Source organism: Psittacula echo (genome assembly GCF_963264785.1).
Source record: "Psittacula echo genome assembly, chromosome: 5".
NCBI classification, from domain to species: Eukaryota; Metazoa; Chordata; class Aves; order Psittaciformes; family Psittacidae; genus Psittacula; species Psittacula echo.
In genome coordinates, this window is record NC_137739.1 from 269282 (window position 1) to 287407 (window position 18126).

Sequence of the window (18126 nt, forward strand, 5' to 3'; positions counted from 1 at the left end):
TAACCCCCTATATATAATTTAAAATGTTGAAATTATAGACTCTATCTAACTTCTGCTTTAAATCATGGGAACAAACTGTTCCCCATTACCAGCCCTAATTAAATCCATTTTTCTGTGAGTCTTTGGCAAATTCCATTTTAGTAAAGCTGTATTAAGCTCTCTTTTATTTCTTCTTGCTTTGCAGAATTCTCTGTTTGAGATGAATAATAGGTTGAATATGGTATGTGGCGGCTCTGTAGACTCAGAAGATACAACATGAACAAATACATTGCTCTGGAAAGGTGGTGTAACAGCGCTACTGAGGATTTAGAAGCATCTCCTCTACCAGACAGGTAGGAGCACTACCACCATTCTGGCTTGGGGAGTTCATATGTGGTGCAAGAACTGGCAAATGCTGTGTAGCAAAGAGGCTGTGGAAGGGTAGAGAAGGCTTGGAGAAGGGGCAGAGTGAAGCAAGCAGCGTGCTGTTCCCCTCCATACACATTTGGGTGTTGCACGCTGGAGGTCTACCTGCTGTGCCCTGTGGTGTTGTCCTTGGCCTTTTCTGAGGAATGAGCAGTTGCAGAGAGGTGGAGAGGGTGAAACTTTCCAAGGATTGCTCTGCTTTCCTTCAGTATGTGCAGGCATGGAGACGTGCTTTCTGCCAGGCTGTGCTGAGTTGCCTGTAGCATCTGTCTGAGTATTTGTGTCAAACCTGCCCAGCAGGGGCCATGCTCCTGCTGAACTCAGACCTGTTTCTGCACATAGATCAAAATACGGCCTTGATCACAGGTCCTGTGCACAGACAGCTTTGTTAGGGTGATGCTCATTGATGACCTGACTGAGGAAGCAGTGCTCAGAACCCACCTGAAACAGCCTCTTATCTTGCAGTCCTTGTGTGTGAAGATTAACTTACTCCCAATAACCTGCAGCAGTCCCAGAGCTGCAGCTTACTCCTATCCTCAAGCGGCTCCATCAGTCATTTACTGTAACGATTGGCTTCAGCCTTCGATTTCCTCTGTGGAGCATATTGGAAAGAGAGAGGCTGAGCTGTGAACATTAATAACAATGAGTAATAACAGTACGAGTTCCACAAGCTTTAACAATCAAATGAATCAAAAATCAGGAGAGTTTCATTAATAAATACTTGCTGGGGTTAGTTGACAAGGGAGCTTGTGCCAGAGGTGTCCGTATCAGTTAAAGGCACTTGTATGATCCATTCTCAGACCTTTTGCTTACCTGGTAGGTCCCATACTGTCCTCCATCTGCTGGGAAAGGTGCAGGGATCAGAAGGAGCAGATGGCTTGGGCTGTGTTGCTTTGTCGGTGTCTGTATTGGGCTTATGTGGCAAGGTTTGGTAGTGGGGGTGTGTGAGAGTGGCTTCAGTGAGAAAATGCCAGAAGCTGCCCCCATGTTGGACAGAGCCAGTTCCAGCCAGCTCTGATACGAACCTGCCCTTTACAAAGCTGAGCTCATAGGGGATGGTGATAGTGCCTCTGTGATAACTCATTTAAGAAAGGGTAAAAACTGTGCAATAACAGACAGGAGAGAAGAGTGAGAAAATGTGAGAGAAACCCTGCAGACACCAAGGTCACTGAGGAAGGAGGGGAGGAGGTGCTCCAGGAGCTGTATAAGATTCCTCTGCAGCCTGTGGTGCAGCCCGTGGCGATGCAGGCTGTGCCCCTGCAGCCCATGGAAGTCCATGGCGGAGCAAATACCCACCTGCAGCCTGGGGAGGATCCCACATGAGAGCAGGGGATGTGCCTGTGACTCCTTGGAGAGCCTGCACTGGAGCAGGCTTCTCATAGGACTGGGGACCCATGGAGAGGGGCCCACACTGGAACGGGTTTTTTGGCAAGACCGCGCTGGAGCAGTCTGCTCCTGAGGGACCCCACGCTGGAAGAACTGCAGCCCATGGGAAGGACCCCTATTGGAGAAGCTTGTGCAGGGCTGTCTCCCATGGGAGGGGCTCCATGCAGGAGCAGGGGAGGAGTGTGAGAAAGAAGGAGCCTCAGGGACAACGTGTGATGGACTGATTGCAACCCCCATTCGCCATCCCCCTGCGCTGCTCAGGGGGAGAAGGTGGAGAGGTGGTGGTGAAGTGAGCCCAGGAAGGGAAGGCTGGGGAAGATGGTTTCAGATTTTTTGTTATTTCTCATTATCTTACGCTGATTTGATTGCAATAAATTAAATTAATTTCCCCAGGCCAAATCTGTTTGCCTGTGATGGTAACTGCTGAGCCGTGTCTCTGTGCCCGTCCCCTGGCCCTGTGCCCATCCCCTGGCCCTGTGCCCATCCCCTGGCCCTCTCCTTATCTCCATCGAGAATCCTTTTGTTGTATTTTCTCCTTCTGTACACGTTGGGAAGGGGGAGTAATGGAGCGGCTGGGTGGGCACCTGGTGGCCAGCCAAGGTCACCCCACCACGGTGTCGTGCTGCAGGAAGGCACATGCCCTTCAGTGCAGGGAGGTGGGTGCTGCTTCCTCTTGGCAGAAATCTCTGCTGAGTGCAACAGCTCCGTGTGCCACCTCTGCTTCACTGCCTTCGTCTTCCTGTGGGACCAGAAGAGCTTGTTACACTGCAGAGCCCGTGGTGCAGTCTGGGGTGACCTGTACTCCCCGAAAACACAGGTGGAGTCTTGACAGATGCAGTCCCTGTGTGTTGGTAGTGCAATGGGAGATCACTGGGGAAGGCCAGAGCTGTTACTGCAAGAACACAGTCATGAAGCAGCCCCAGAATGTGTATTACCAGTTAAAAGTGACCAATGCAGATATGAATTATTAAATCTATTAGCATGGGGCTGCCATAATGAAGTGTCAAATTCTTCGTAAAGCCAATTCCTATTAAAAAGACCTAAGATTAAAAGCAGGGTAGATTCTAAAATGATGGGAACTGAGAGGAATGAGAGAATGCAGTATTGATCATCCACACCGGTCATGTCTGTCTCGATTTAGAAATATGAAAAACAGATTAATGAATTAATGATTCAGTGTCAAAAAAGGGCCCAGCAGGAGCAGGTCTGTTTAAGTCATGTGAGTGTAAAGGCCTCGGCACCATGGGAAGCAGAAGGAGGATGGGAATGAGAAAGGGGCTGTGTGGCAGTGGTACAAACCCCAGCACAAGGCAGAACAGGGAAGGGATGGGCCAGATTTTAACTCCATGACAGAAGATGGGCATTGAAGGTCCGGGTTCTCGGGCACGCAGCACAGGTAGGTAGCACAGAGGTAGGAGGAGGCAGCGGTACCCATTGGGTTGGGGCTCTTGTTTTCCAGCTCAGCCATTAACGGATGTGGTGGGTTAACCCTGGCTGCTGTCAGGCGCCGACCAAGCTGCTCTCGCTCCACCCTTTCTGGAAGACTGGGGGAAAGTGAGGTGAAAAAGCTCCCCAGTGAAGGTGAGGACAGGGGGGTCACCCACAGTTACCATCACAGGCAAAAGAGATTCATTTACTGTGTTACAAAGTAAACTAGAACAGGATAGTGACAAAACCAAACACCTTGCCTCTGCCCTCCCTTCCTCCCAGCCTCACTTCACTCTTTCACTCCCAGCTCCTCTGCTTCCTCCCTCAGTGATGCAGGGGGACAGGGAATGGGGGTTGTGCTCAGTTCTTTACGCTTTGTTCTGCTGTTCCTTCACCCTCATGCCCTTCCCTGCTCCAGCATGGGGTCCCTCTCATAGGAGACAGTCCTTTGGAAACAGACTGCTCCAGCTTGGGTTCTCTGTGGCCACGGTTCCTGCTCCAGCATGGGCTCTCCACGGGGTCACAGCTTCAGGCACATCCACCTGCTCCAGTTTTTCCCTGCTCCAGCCTGAAGCCACATTCGGGAAGTCAGAAAGTGCATTGTGGAAGACTAGAAAATGAAACCAAGGTGCCAGGCAGCCACTCACACCCTGAGTTTGCGTTTTGAGATGGAGGCTGGTGACAGGAACTGGTAAAAGATGTAGAAACAAGGTTAAAGAGAGCTTTGATGGAGCTTTTGTTTCTGGGAATAACAGTTACCAGCATTTGTTAGCATTCAGTATAAATTGGCATATCTGTCAATCAGCTCTCATTTATGGTTTCATAACGGTCTCAGTGAGATTAAGTAACTTGTGAAGGCAGGAATTACCCAGCAGGACTCTTGTCTCCATGTGGCTGGTTGCTCGCTGCTCTCATCAGGGCTGGTGCAGTCCTGCGGCTGCGCCTCAGCGCTTCCATTGCGAGTGCTGCAGCACCTCCTGGCTCGTGCCATGGCAAGGCAGAACTGAGTTAATTGTGTTAGCAAAATGGGGTTTAAACCATTCCAGAGCATTCTGTCAGCCTGACAGGTGAAGGGAATGCTACAAAATGAATTTTGTTGACAAAATAATTTCAGGGTGTTGATAAAATGCATTTTGTCTTCAGATGAGAAATACCAGACTGACAAATGCTATTGTCCTTAGAAGGTGGGTTTTTTTTAGCTGTCAGTCAATTATTTCCTTTTTAAGCCAGTCAGTGATAGTTCTTCGTGTCTGAAAAAGCTTCTGTAAAAGATGGCATAAAGCTCTGGAGGACAACACAATTAAACTTTGATTTGGTGCTCTCACACTGAAAGCAGCTTCGTTCCAGTGAGGAATAAGATGGGTCGCTGCGCAGGGGGAACAGATGAGGTGTGTGACGGGGCTTGGCTGTGCCTGTGTGGGAGCGAGGGGGTTCCGAGCTGTCCGTCTGTCAGACGTGCTTCTGGTTTCTTACTGGGATCTTGGGTTCAACAGACACCCCCTCCCCTTTTGTCCTGCAGCACAGAAAAGGAAGGAACACTCTTGTCTTGTGTATGAACTGGCCTCTACTGGGATTTTTGAGGACGCTTGAACTCAAGGAGATAGTATTGCTTATAATGTAATGATGCTTCGTTGCCAGGTTGTAGTTATTTTCTTCTTTATCAATACTGGCATAACTGATTACATTAAAGCATAAATGACCTTGTTGGAACAGCTACTGTTTGTAAGTGAGCGTGCCATTCGCACGAGTCCCTGGAATGACACTTAGCTCCTTAATATGTGGAACATCTGTTCTTTGTTTTTGAAATAGTGACTCTTCCTCATTGCCTTCACTTCCCAGGGCCAAAGGGAGCCAGCCATCCCTGGCATAACATTTAAACATTTCCACTTTTGGCTGGATGGACTTCTGAAAGCACTGACAAGAAAATAAGCAATCAAAACTACAAATTGTCTGAAAGCCCAGTTGCAATAATGTGTGAGAACTAGCTAATGGCAGTTAATGGCACTGGCTTATAAATTCACAAAAGCACAGTTTCTGTCTTGGAATTAGAGTAGTCGGATGCTAGCAGCATCAAGTATGCCTTCAGTCTTGCTTTTAAGGGAGGCTGTTGCTGTAGGCACAGTAGGGTTGAAACCCCTCCAGCAAGCTGTGCAGTGACTGCCCCATCCGGCCACGCCACCAGCAGAGCTGGCTGCTGTGTGGTGGCTGCGCTCATGCAGCAGCACTCAGACTGCTCCACCACTGCCTCGGGAGGGCCAGGGAAGAGAAGAGCTTCCTGAGGCCCTGGGTGGTGCTGAGCTCTGGTTGTTTCCCTGCTGAAGAACAGCTCCAGCACTGTCTGCCTGGATACTTCTGTGACTTGTGCCAGGGACACTGTCATGGGCAGAACGTGCCTCAGGTGGCAGACGAGCCATGCTTGGCTCCTCAGGCACAAATCGACCCCTCCAGCTTGGTTTTAGGCAGCAGGGAAACCCAGAATGGCCATTCTCGAGGGCAGCTGAGGCAGCTGGATATTATTTGCTGACTGAACTTCAGCAGAGCCGTGCTTTCCCCTTCCTTGCTGTCTGTCTTTAGCAGGCAGATAGCAGCAGCCTGGCTCCTCCTGCTGGGGCACAGAGGACAGGGGGGATCAATGCTTACTAATCTGCCTTCAGTTCACATCTGCCTTTTAGGCTGCTTGGTCCCGTGGTGCAATCACAACAATGCTCAAATAATACCTTGGAACCAATCATTTTTATGGGAACACACATAGTATAAAAGGTCTGACTGTCTGTGCACACATATACCATCAGTGGCTATTACCCAATAAAGCTGTCAAATAGAGAAACATCACAGCAAGTCCTTGAACAGTATCTTCTCAAGTTTAAACAGAGCAAAAGCTCCTCGCAATTCATTTCTCATAAAAATAAAGAAAAGAGGATCAATATGAGCTGAATGAATGAATCAGGGCTGCTTCCTGTAGACAAGGAGAGAAATAGGGTTTGTGGCTGCAGGTGCTGGCTTTGGGAGGGCAGCCCCGGGCCATGCGAATCATCCTGACAGACGTGGCAAGAGCCACTGGCAAATGCCAGTGCTGACCGCATGCATTGTTCTGGAGAAGAGCAGGAGCCCAGGGTCCTTCCCAGGAGCTGCCAGGCCAGGGCACAACCAGGCAGCCAGCCCACTGCGTCCTCCACAGTGAGAACAGCGTTGGCACAATGGCAGCCCCGGAATGATGAGCTGCTCGGCTGCACTGATGTCCTCGTCCCATTTTTTCAGCAGTTCCTGGCCCCGAAAGAAGTGGTAGAAAGTGCTTTAATTTCTCTGTAGTGATTAGGAACACAGTGCCTCCTTCATGACATACTGTCTCTGCTTCTGAGGCTCCTGCACACTGAGCCCTTTATGTCTTCTCTTCACAGTGAGTCCCACAATGCTCCGTTTAATGGGTGTTATTTAGGTTGGAAGGTAAGCAGCTTAAATGCTTTGCTTTCTAGCATCTGTGTCCTGTTAGAGCCATCTCTTATTCACTCTCAATTGCACATTTTGTTACATGAACATGTTTAGATACAACAAGGGTTTTTCTCTCCTTCAAATATTTATAGTGATGACTTGTGATGTAATCAGTGGGGTTTGCAGAATCTCACCCTGCACCATCGCATCTTTATTCTTCAGAGTGGTGCTTGCTGCAATATTATAGCTGGGACTGACAAGATAAAGCCGAGTTAAAACAAATTGCACATTATCTGCTTCCATCCTGTTGTTGAGATTGCGAAAGAGAACAAAGGGAATTCTATCAGAGAAGCTCTTCTCCCTCCTCCAGGCAGAGGAGTGGCAGCTACTGAGGCAGACTCAGAGCAGCTCTGACAGAAGCTGTGCTGAGATGGGACTCCTATTCCCTCATGCCAGCTCTGCACCAGGTTTCCAGGTCCTTGTGCATCTCTTCTCCGTGCTAGATCCTGAGCACATCTTTCCCACCCCCTCTTCAGTCTTTGCTCAGTCAGCTCCTGGAGGATCTCCAGAATTCAGCGCATTGTTACAGGCCATGCAGGAGGATGGTCTCAGCTCTCCTGCATTACACCCCTGGAGGTGCAGCAATAGCTTGCACCCACTGTTGCCTGATCTCCTTGTCTCTTTCACCCAAGAACCAGTGCAAGGAGGAACACTTTCAGGGAGTTAGGATTGCAAGACAGTTTGCCTTATTGTCAACAGAGACTGACCAGTGTTTTACAATATGTAAGTGGTGGATCATCCCTGTTCCTGTGTCAGGGGAACCCAGCTAACGGCCCAGGGAGCAGGGGTCCACGGCAGTGGAGCAGGGCACGGGTGTCTCTCCCGGCCTCTTTCAGATGCACACAGAACCTGGGGCCTCCTTGCTGATGCGGCCATGTCCTGCACCTGCAGCACTGCCCCACCCCAGTAAGGATGCTGTTATTTAATGTAGGGCTTGACACTGCCAGGCAGGACCAGAATGGGACTGAAATTACAAGTGTGGCAGCAAAGCTGGTGTGGTTCTCTGTTAAGCGACTCTGCTGTATATCCCATTCCTTAGAGCTCTGAGGAGGCACTGCAGATTGCCGGCCCCATCCCGTTCAAAGGAGCCCTGTCTGCTTTGAAAGCCTGGGTTTTTTTTAGAATATCAAGGGTTTCATTTCTTTGGACCTGACTGCAAAGCCAGGAGGTTTTTGTGTGCATTTCACAGGGCTCTGTCCCAGCAAACAGGCTCCTTTGGTTTTCAAGCTAGTCAGGCCCAGGACTTGCTGTGTGTTCTCTCACTTTGTATCACTGTTCTGTTGCAGCAAGGTGCTGCAGGGGGGAGATGAAAAGAAGCTTGGAAGTGTGTTTCTATGAAAGTGTGGATTTATTTTTAGATCTCTTGAATTATTTACTTTGTCTGCCTTTTTTTAATGACAGTTTATGACTTGTTCTTTTTCCCAAGGTAGCGCTTGGCATGAAGGGAATTAATTACATGAAGAGTAAATGCATCTGATGTTAATTTTCAAGTCAAGTTTCAGCTTTGCTGAAATTTCAGAAAGTAATGGTTTACAAATTAAACTGATTTGTGTGCTTTCTTTGTAAAGCAGGAACAGAAAGCAAACTAGATGAGGGAACTTGTCTTTGAGGATGTACTCCCTCAGCTAGCAGATACGGCTGTAAGGGATCGGAGTGGCAGCCCAGCAGCTGTGTGTGGAGTGTGACAGACTCAGCAGCTCACCAGCGCCCTGGCGGGGACTGGTTTCAGCGGCAAATTGCTGGACTGTGGCATGAGCTGCTGCTTTGAGCTGACAGGGTGGTTAAACTAGCTGCTCCTGTCTGTGAGTGAGTGCATGGCCTGTGCACTGCCACGAAAACCTCCTTCTGCTTCAGAGCACTTGAGGTACTGATACCATCAGAGCTGAACTGAAAAGGATCCTGCTCTGTCTGTGCCGGTGCGTGGCCGGAGGACAGGCGAGGCTGTGCTTCCTGAGAAAATCAAACTACCACCAGCATCCATGGATAGACTGGTCCCCTCTGTTGTTCCGTCCAAGGGCACAGTGAGCATTTCAGTTCCTTCCTCCAGAAGGTTGGAATGATCTCTCATCAGCTCGGGAGCATGGTGCCGGGAGTGTGCAGTCAGCTGGGGCATGGTGCTGGCTGGCTGGGATGCAGGAGATGCTGCTCTCCAGCACGGGAGCAGTGGCCTGGCAGCTGCTTGCCAGCCCTCAGTAACTTGGCCCTGCAGGCAGCTAACATGGGGAGGATCATAGTTAGTTTAACTCTCCATCCATCAAATGCAGTTTCCGTCCCTGGAATGACAACTCGTATGTGATGCTTTGGAAGAGAGCAGCTCCTTCCAGCCTCCAGTGCTGCTTATAGGCAGTGGTGCCTTGTGCAGCTTGGCAGAGAGCAGATCCGTTTTAAATGTGGTCTTTGGTTTTCATGTGCTGTAGTATTTACTGTTCGAGTTCTTGGGTCCCAGCTTTCCAGCTTCTGTGTTTAAATCTGATGGAGATGGCCCTGGGAGCAGAGGGAGAATCCCTGCTGGGGTGAAACTGCTGCCGGTGAGGCTCTGAGCTGAGCTGGGTGCATTGCAGTATGATCCATGTCTCATCTGCATCATTTCATCTGCTTTTAACAGGCAGACCGTAGTGTAGGGTGTCTGAGTGAATGTATTGTTCTGGGTCTTGTTCTGAGGAGCAATGACCACTGGGTGCCCCATTATCTTTTTGCTCATGTGTGTATGAAACAAAGTCATCTTATGTTTCCTGTAGCTTATGGCCCATATCTGATAGTGGAATGTAAAATGAGTTTATGATTTAGAAGTAGAAAAGGTTAATGCTAAATAATAATAAAAAGTTAAAATGCAGAATAGAAAAATTGCTTTAGTTTCTATGGGTTCTACATCATTTTGGCTCCTTCCCTCAAGGCTTTAGTATAACTCAATGGGAAAATTGCATTCAAATCCTGTGGACTGCTCTGCTGTGGCTGAACTGAAGCTGAGACAGATGCACAAAGTAGTTTTATAGAAGCTGTTTGGATGGCTGCCTGCTGGGGGAAGCACTCAGTGCCTGAGCTCTGCTGTCTCTTGAACAGGACAGAGATGGGACAACAGCAGGCTTGTGGTAAGAAAGGAGGACACAGCTGTGTGTTCCTGAGGCTGCGATGCTGCTCTGATGGTCCCGGGGGACCTGAGTGCACAGTGCCCTCTGCGTGCTGTTGCTGCCCCTGGGATGCTTGTTGAGAGCTACAGGGAGGGAGCTCGTCAGATGGCTTCTTGCTCAGAGTGTGATTCTTGTTTTGTATGGGTTATTGGCTTGCTGATTGCAATTTACCCTTCTGGGGATGCTCAGCATCCAGTGCTGTGGTCTGAGTCCTTACAGATGGAAGGAATACCAGTGAGATTTTACCATCTAGCCCAGATCCATGGGCACTGCTCCTGCCCCACTCCTTGGCCTTGCCTGGGGTGTTTGCTGCGCTCCAAAACTTCCCTTGAGCACATGCACAACCAAGCTGTGGCTTTGCGTGTCCCACACAGGTCAGAGCACCATGGAAGGATCCTTATGTGCACAGGCAGGGTGCTCTGCCTTGTTCCTCTGTGAATGCTGTGTGGCACACGGCTGGGAAAAGGTCTCAGCTTCTGGGCTTTGTGAACAGAGAGGTTAAAATCATGAAGTAACTGTGGGTCTCTGCCCATGAAGGGGGCCATGAAGGGCCATTGGGAAGGGCTCTGCAGTGAGAAGGACCAGCAGGGCTCTGCAGCGCTTGACTGATGCACTTGGGGCTGTGAGCATGCAAAGGACCTGGGCTGTTACTCAGTGCTGACATTCCAGACATGACTAAGCCATTTTGATGAAAGAGATGGAATCTGACAGTTTTACTATTCAGTTGTTTTTTATAGATTTCAAATAAAAATAAATTGGCTTCTTTTAAAAGAGCAAACTGTGGAAAAGCTTTTGTGGGCAGGAGTGGTCTCTGAAGCGTGGCAGGCAGCCTTGTGTTCACAGCCAGCTAACAGGCTTCTCAAGGCCTGGTGCGGAGGGGGCTGGACTGAAAAACAAAGGCCTCTGCTCAGCTTTAGCTTTGCTTTGAGGCACCTGGGGAAAGAAATGCACAGGAGGAAGGGGAGGAGGTTTTGGAGTCTGAGCACCCCTGGAAGGCAGGCTCATCCCCAGCACCATCACAGCAGCATTGAAGCCAGTGCTGCCCAGCCCAGCGGTGGGCACTTGCAGCAGCAGCAGCAGCAGCAGCAATGAGATCCTGTGTGGGGCTGGCAGTGTCTCAGTGCCCTTGTTCAGGTGGCTGGCTAAAGAGTCTGGTGGTTCTCCTCAGGCTCTTTGCACCTCTTAGCTTCGCTCCTAAGGACTGGTGTGTGCTGGGCTATCTGTTTGTCAGCTGGAGTTGGCTAATGAAGGTGTAAGTATTCTGGATTCTTTGGAAGGCTTTGTTTGCAAAGACCCTGGGATACATGAGCAAATGGCTGTAGGGAAAATGCCTTTCATCGTTCAAGATAAAGAGTATCACAAAGCCTTGGAGACATCACTTCATTCAGGAATTAAATAGCAAGAGTCATCTGGTGTCAAATAAGTTTCATTTAATAGGTCACTCACTTAAATAAAGTTTCTGTAGAAATCAATATCACTTTCTCCTACAACTGACAGCTCCAGACATTGAAAATGGCGTTTTCCACATCACATTTATTTAATTTTAGGAGGAAGAATCCCTCCCACACCTTCTGCTTGGGCTGGGCAGTGCTGGTACAAGGTTAACAGCCTGCCGAGGTGGAAACCTGCCCTGTCCTTACCCATGGGGATGATGTGAGGTCACTGTAGCACAGGCTCGCCAGGCCCATGTTCAGTCAGGGTGCCACTGTCACATTGGGCTGTATCCGAGGTGTGTCCACAGTTCACTGAAGGAAATATGGGCGAGTCATTGTGTAATCTCTTACAGATGAGTCTGGCAGGGCAAGATGCCTCATCATACGTCTTAGCGGAACCAGACCTTCTGTAGAGGCAGATCTGTGGGCTGTGGAGACTGGAGATTGCAACAGGGATGCTTCTGTGTCCGGGGTAGGTGAATCTTGCAGTTTCAGCCTCCCTCAAGAAAATGGGGCACCTTTGCTCCATGGTTGTTGTTTTAGTCCAATAGTATCCCAATGGGAAGGGAGGAGATGCTGGCAGTTTTCTGTGCCATCTCCCAAGAGAACTGTGTGTAGGAAATGAGACCTATATATAGTGAAAATAATTGTTTCTGAACACTTGCTGTTTCCTCCACTTGCTTTTCAGTCTTAAGCAATTTCTGAGGTTGACACACCATCTCCAGTCACATTTGTCATGTTGTATGCCATGACTGATGCAATTACAGCTGACACCCTCACTGCTTTTTGCACAAATGCCTTCAATTGCAGGCTAGCAGATGACCGCTGAAACAAGCAGCAGGAGACATCAGTGCCCTAAACTCCCTCCACAGGAAAGAGTTGCTGGCTCTCAGGTAATGTGGGGCCAGTGTCAGGGTTTTAAATCAAAGGCTTTTCTGCTGGTGGTGTGCAGGGAGCAGTGTTATCACTCCACGCTTGCAGAGCCTGCATGTGGACTTTCCCTGCCGGCTGTCTGGGCCATGCTACCATCTGCAGCTGATGAGGGTGACTGCACTGGAGCAGCCCTCAGCTGAGCACGAGGCGTGTTGCTGCCTCTGCCCTGACACAAGCGGAGGTAGCAGGGTCAGATCTGGCCCAGGCTCTGTAAGGGGAAGAGCAGCTGAGGTGCTGGGGCTCCTGTGCTGGCACAAGGGACCTTCACCTGGCCCGACAGGGACAGCTGGTGTGGAAATTGCATCTCCTTGGAGCGTACTGCTCCGGATGTGCATGGCCACGGGCAGCAGAGGCCAGCTCTGGTGCAGGGAATGGCTGCTGGGTGCTGGGGCAGCTCCTGCTGTACATGGGAGAAGCTACTTGGGCTGCAGGGGGGACAGGAGTGGCTGTGCCCAGTCTCATTGCTCTGAGAGTGCAGGAAGGCACTTTCAGGATGTGGTTGGAGCAGCTGGTAACAGCAGCTAACCCAGAACTGGAGGTTCCCCACTCCCCACCTGCCAGGCAGGATTAGGTGCTATGTAAAACCGGCCAGGCTTTTAATGACCTCTTTCAAACACAAACTGACCATCTAACTTTGCACGACTCACTGAGATTCCATTTTATTCAAGGAAATAAAAATAATAGTTTAAACCATTTCAAATATAGCTGTAAATCCCTAACAGCATTAACCTTTTCCAAAGCATTAAACTGATCCCTGGTGGATTCTCAGAATTACTATTAGGAAGAAGCACGAGATACTCTCTCCAGAACTTCATGTTCCTAAAGTAAATAACAAGCCACACCGAGTGTGGGTTTTATTAGCTCTCTGAGTGGTGCCTGCCTGTCTCCTCGCGCTATCCTGAGTCATCAAACATTAGCACTTGCTGCACTATGAAGGCAAAAGTCCATGCAGAGGATCAGGGATGTGAGGAGGGGACCAGGTGATGTCTGGGCTCAAGGAGGGAGCAGGGAGCATGGGAACGGAGGGACTCACACAGCACAGAGGCCTGTGAAGAGGTGTGAGGCTCTGCTGTCAGGAGCACAGGGTTACACCTCCAGCATCAGGCTTCTCGGTCCTGAGTAAGAGGAGAAAGCCAGATGCTCTCACTGTGTACTCGTGGCAAGCAGAGAAAGGATGTTTTATAGAATTAATTCTAATAGTGTTAGATGCTTTCACCAGTGTCCACGACTCATTCAAAGGGCCAGTGAAAGAGTGGCACAAGCCCATATTCCAGGGAAATGCTGTCAGGTGACTCATGCTGGCTGGACAGAGCTCTGACCCTTGTCTGCAGGACCTCAGTTCTCTCCATCAGTTATGTTTCCGTGGGAAAATCCCATGATATGTAGATAAACCTGAGATAAATACAGTTTCTATAGAGTTTGGCTCTTCCGTAGCAGAAGAAAGTGTACTGGTGCAAGTTAACAAACGTCTTACAGGTCTTGTTTTGGTCATGTTTATCCATAGATGACCCTCTGTTTTCACTATTATTATACTGGAGGGAACAAGCAGGGTTTGCTGCAGCAAATTCCTTCAGCTGCCCGAAGCCCAGTCTAGGGCTTGATGCTTAACATGCTGCTGCAGTACAGACACATCCTTTAAGCATCAGGAAAGAGATGTGGATCAGGGCTTTTTTTCCTCAAAAAATGACATTTTGAAGTAGGTTAAATCTACCACTTTTCCACATTTTCTCAGCAAAAGATTTTGTCTGGCTGGTGTACGTGCTCTCCATGGGAAATTATTTATGAGCTCTTCTGTCCCCCATCCGCTTTTCTTGACGTAACAATAGGAGATCTGGGGAATGACCAAGGCTAGGTTTATAGTCTCACTTCAGTTGTAGTGCCAAGTTACTCAGCGCTTCGTTTTACTAGTGCCTGAACCAAAGGGCAGTTTCTCTCAGCAGTGTCCTTCAGACAATACCTATCTACCATTTTAGCAATAAGGCATGTGCCTGGTGCTCCAATCCCAAAAGAAATCAGTGTTTCATTTCAGAGATGCTCATTCTTTGCTCTCCCTCCTTTTGCCATTCTTATGAAGACAAACTGTTTTAGGGAGCATGGGAAGAAATAGAAGATTTCCATTGGAGGACTGTGGAAAAACCTTGTCTGCTTCAGCTACCACATCCTGTTCAACTCTGAATAACAGGCCAGGTCACTGTAGAGCAGGATCATCAGGGTTTAAGTGATCATACATATGAATATGTATGAAAGCATATTCTTTGTTGGAGTCCCATCCAAATATTTGACCTAAGTTTCTGCAGTCCTAGTGGGAGGTGTAAGATGTGACCGCGTCGTTACTGTCCTTGCTGGGCAGATGCAAAGCTGTAACTCAGCTCCTTGCTCACAGCCAGCCATCTCTGCTGGCACTTGTATCATTGTAATGCATGCTTTAGTGCTTGTCAATATTTTAACCTTTCTGACACATCATCCTCTGGGGCAGCTCAGCAACCTTAATAATACAACTGATAATTATCCTCCACATGAATAAAGTTACCACCAGGGTCCTGTATAAATCACATAGAAAGATGGCAGATTCCACTGTCTGGTCATCACGAAGCAGGAAGAGGCACAGATTGTGACAGCTTAATGGGGAAGGTAATAAAGCCAACAGTAAAGTCATTTATAACATAAGCAATGATTCTCAGGCCCTTCTATTTGTTTTCATGCTAATAGAAGATAAATGTCAGATTAGGAACAAGATCTGAAATTTCCATTAAAAATATTTGGAAAATGTCATTAAATATCAGCAATTCACAGCTCAAGAAGTGGCAGTGTGGGTCTTAGTGGGGATAACAGGATGTGCTTTGCTGTTTCCTGGGGAGCTGTGAGGAATGAAGTTTCTACAGTGTTGAGAGCACCAGAACCCTGTGCTGTCCCTGCAGGCAGCAACTGCCCCTCACTTTAGGAAGGAGGAAGATGCTGTGTGGTGCCTCAACAAGAGGAAGCTCCTGGGCACTAGTGGGAGTGGGACAGATCCCTGTCAGGGATCCCGAGTTATGTACCTCCCGACTGGGTGGCAGGCTGCAGGGTTCCCGGGGAGCACAGCCTGACATTGTAAGCAAAAAGAGAAAAGCTTCAGGGCAGGTGTGAAAAAGCCCTGCAGCAGTACCGGGGTGATGAGAAAGGGGAGTGTTCATTATAGGGTATTTGGTGGTGTAAGACACACTAGAAATACATGGAGGCCTGGTGTTTGCACCCTGCTGCTGCAGCTCCCAGGGGAGCTGGGGAGCTCTAGCAGGCCAGGGCTGTTGTGGTGCTCCCCAGCAGAGAAGCTTGGGAGCTGCCTGAGCATCCCCCCTGCGCCCCATCTGCCAGTCAGGCCAGCACTGCTGCGGCTGGAAAAGCAGGAATGGCTCTTCCCAGCAAACAGCCCTGCCTGGGCTGTCCTGGCTCTGGGTGGTCCCTTCAGTACAGGGATTAACCTGAGGATGCCTCTCTGATGCAGGCTGGGGAAGGGAGGGTGATGGAAATCGTATTTGTGTCTGTGCTTAACATTGGTGGGGCTTTCTTTCACTTGCATTGCTCCTAAACAAGCACTTTGAGGTCTGAGCCCTGGTGCCTGTAAGCTAGTGAGCGCCTTATTGATCAAGTCTTGCTGTTTGATCCCCTGAGCTGCCAGAGTTGCACAGAAGGGGTAAAATTGCTCCTTATACTTTAAACAATCAGAATGGTTTTGGTGTGCGTAGACCAGTATGATAAATACAGAGGCACAGCTGGGATGAGAGTAGTGAAAAGCAGAGGGATAATTAACAGCTGCAACAGCATGAGCCAGTTCCCCAGCCCAGGCCCAGGAGGAACTGATCCATTCATCATGTTGCTCTCTGGACTGATGCTGCAGCTCCGGGGTGTGAGGTATTGAATTACAGTCTCCAGAAAATATTGTTTAGGGAATGCTGAGGAGAGCTGGTAAACAACATGCGGGAAGGTGACAGATATGTTTGCAGCTTCATGTCGTGCTTCCCCAATGGAGAGCACCATGCGGGGTTCCTGCACTGCCCGGCTGCGGGCAGCAGCAGCAGGCTGGCTGCCAGGGGAGGTCACACAGCAGTCAGGGGCCTTGCTTCGTTCTGGTGACCGTTCTCTTTAAATGATTATTTTATTATGGAGTGCAGCACTAACAATGGCTGATGAATCTCAGGCTTAATGAAGCACCATCTGTGGTTCAGCTGCTGTAGAAAACAAACAGAGAGAGCTCTGAACACTGGCACTGGACACGATCTATCCCACACACCCCTCTGGGCTCTCCTGGCCTTGGGGTGGTGTCACGGAAGATGTCACAGGGGCTCTGAGCTGCTGTCACATGGACTGGGTACCGCTGGCAGCCTCCCGTGGGCTCGCACCACAACCACATGAAGCCTGGCATGGTGGAGGTGGCAGGATCTGCTCTGAAAGAGGCTTTCCTTTCTATCCCCCTTCAGAGGAATCATTGAGAAGACTTTGATGTAGGATGACACTTTACTCCTACAAACCTGCCAGCGAGTCATGGCAGGCTCCCTGAGTGAAGTGTGGGACTAAAGTGTATTCCATCCTTGCTCATGTGCCACCTCCGAGGGGGATGTTTGGTCACTGGTACAGCACTAGAAACACTGCTCCAGAAACCCTGAGTACATGGGGGTCCCTGAGCCAGAGAGCTCTGAGCCACTCCCAGCAGGAATCACAGCATGTGTCTTTCTTGTGCCATGATTATGAATATCTGTGAGGTCCAGGTTACGGACTCTGAGGCTTGAAGGACACAGCAGTTGCCTAGTCTGATGTCTTGCATAGGCTTGGTGATGGGTCTTCCTGCAAGAATTGGAGAGCTCTACAGCCAAAGGGAAAAAATTGCCCAGTGCTGGAGTGGTCCCTGGCTTCCTGGGGAAGCTCTTCCATGATGAACTGTCCCTGCTACTGAACTGTTCCTTTCAGTTTTTGTCCTCATGCACACCAGGACTGCCCAGGTACTGCGTGGGAAATGGGATATTCTCACGCAGGCAGTTGTTGAGCTACAGGGTGGACAGGGATAAGGATGCTTGTTGCACACAGTCTGTCTCATGTCAGGAGCCCCAACAAGGAGCTGTGGTTCTTAGGAGAGTGCACCAAGGCTTCACTGCTCCCCCCCAGTGAATTTGCCCTGCAGTGCAATCTCAGTGTAAATTTCTACCCTGTCCTTGCACCTTGAAGAACAGAGAATACAGTGGTGGAGAAGGACAGGTGAAGGAAGAGCAAATGCATATTGCAACTCCATTTCTGGTGCGCTTCCATGTGAGAGAAAGGGATGAGATGTCACAGATGTGGTGGGCAGTGAGGTGTTAGACAGGAGGGCACATTGTGGAGAAGCTAGCAGGAGCTATTTGGGTTTATTTTGAGACCTGCCACTCTCTTGCTGAATTTCTTTGTCTTCCTGGGGAAGCACCTGGGGGGTTTCTGAAAACTCAGATGAAATTTCTGGTACACATTGATTTGTGCTTCCTCAGTGCTTTGGTGAGGCCGTGCAGGAGGTTATGCCCAGGGCACACATCACCAGAGGAGCGGATCCTGCTGGTGCTGGGCTTGGGTGCCAGATGTGCAGTCTCTCCTTGTGCATGTGATGTGTGTTGCCATGTTTGTGCCTCTGGCTTTGCCTCAGCGGGGCCGTGCTGAGCCTCCTCCCCATGTTCAGACGTGCCAGGGGTCAACAGAGAGAATGGATGTTTCCCATGTCCTGATGCACACGTGTAGCTTGAGCAGAGAGCAGCCAGAGCTGTTTCAGAGGCGCTGCACAGGGCATCTGCTTCCCCTCCAGCATGGGGCTGGCTGAGCCAGCAGCTTTTATGGGTTGTGTTCCTGCTCCAAAGCAGTATTGTGGTTACAGGACAAACATAAAGTCACAGAATCACTGTTAAAACCTGAAGTACAGAGTTTGGCTCATA

The 18126-nt window shown here is 49.5% G+C and overlaps 1 long non-coding RNA gene across 1 annotated transcript in view; it reads left to right on the plus strand.

Moving 5' to 3' along the window:
- Positions 1-18126, plus strand: part of LOC308221789 — a 49756-nt gene that overhangs the window by 4189 nt on the left and 27441 nt on the right. Inside the window, exon 2 of the long non-coding RNA XR_013956990.1 lies at positions 185-332. This is a non-coding gene — a long non-coding RNA (uncharacterized lncRNA). The remainder of the gene's footprint in view (positions 1-184; positions 333-18126) is intronic.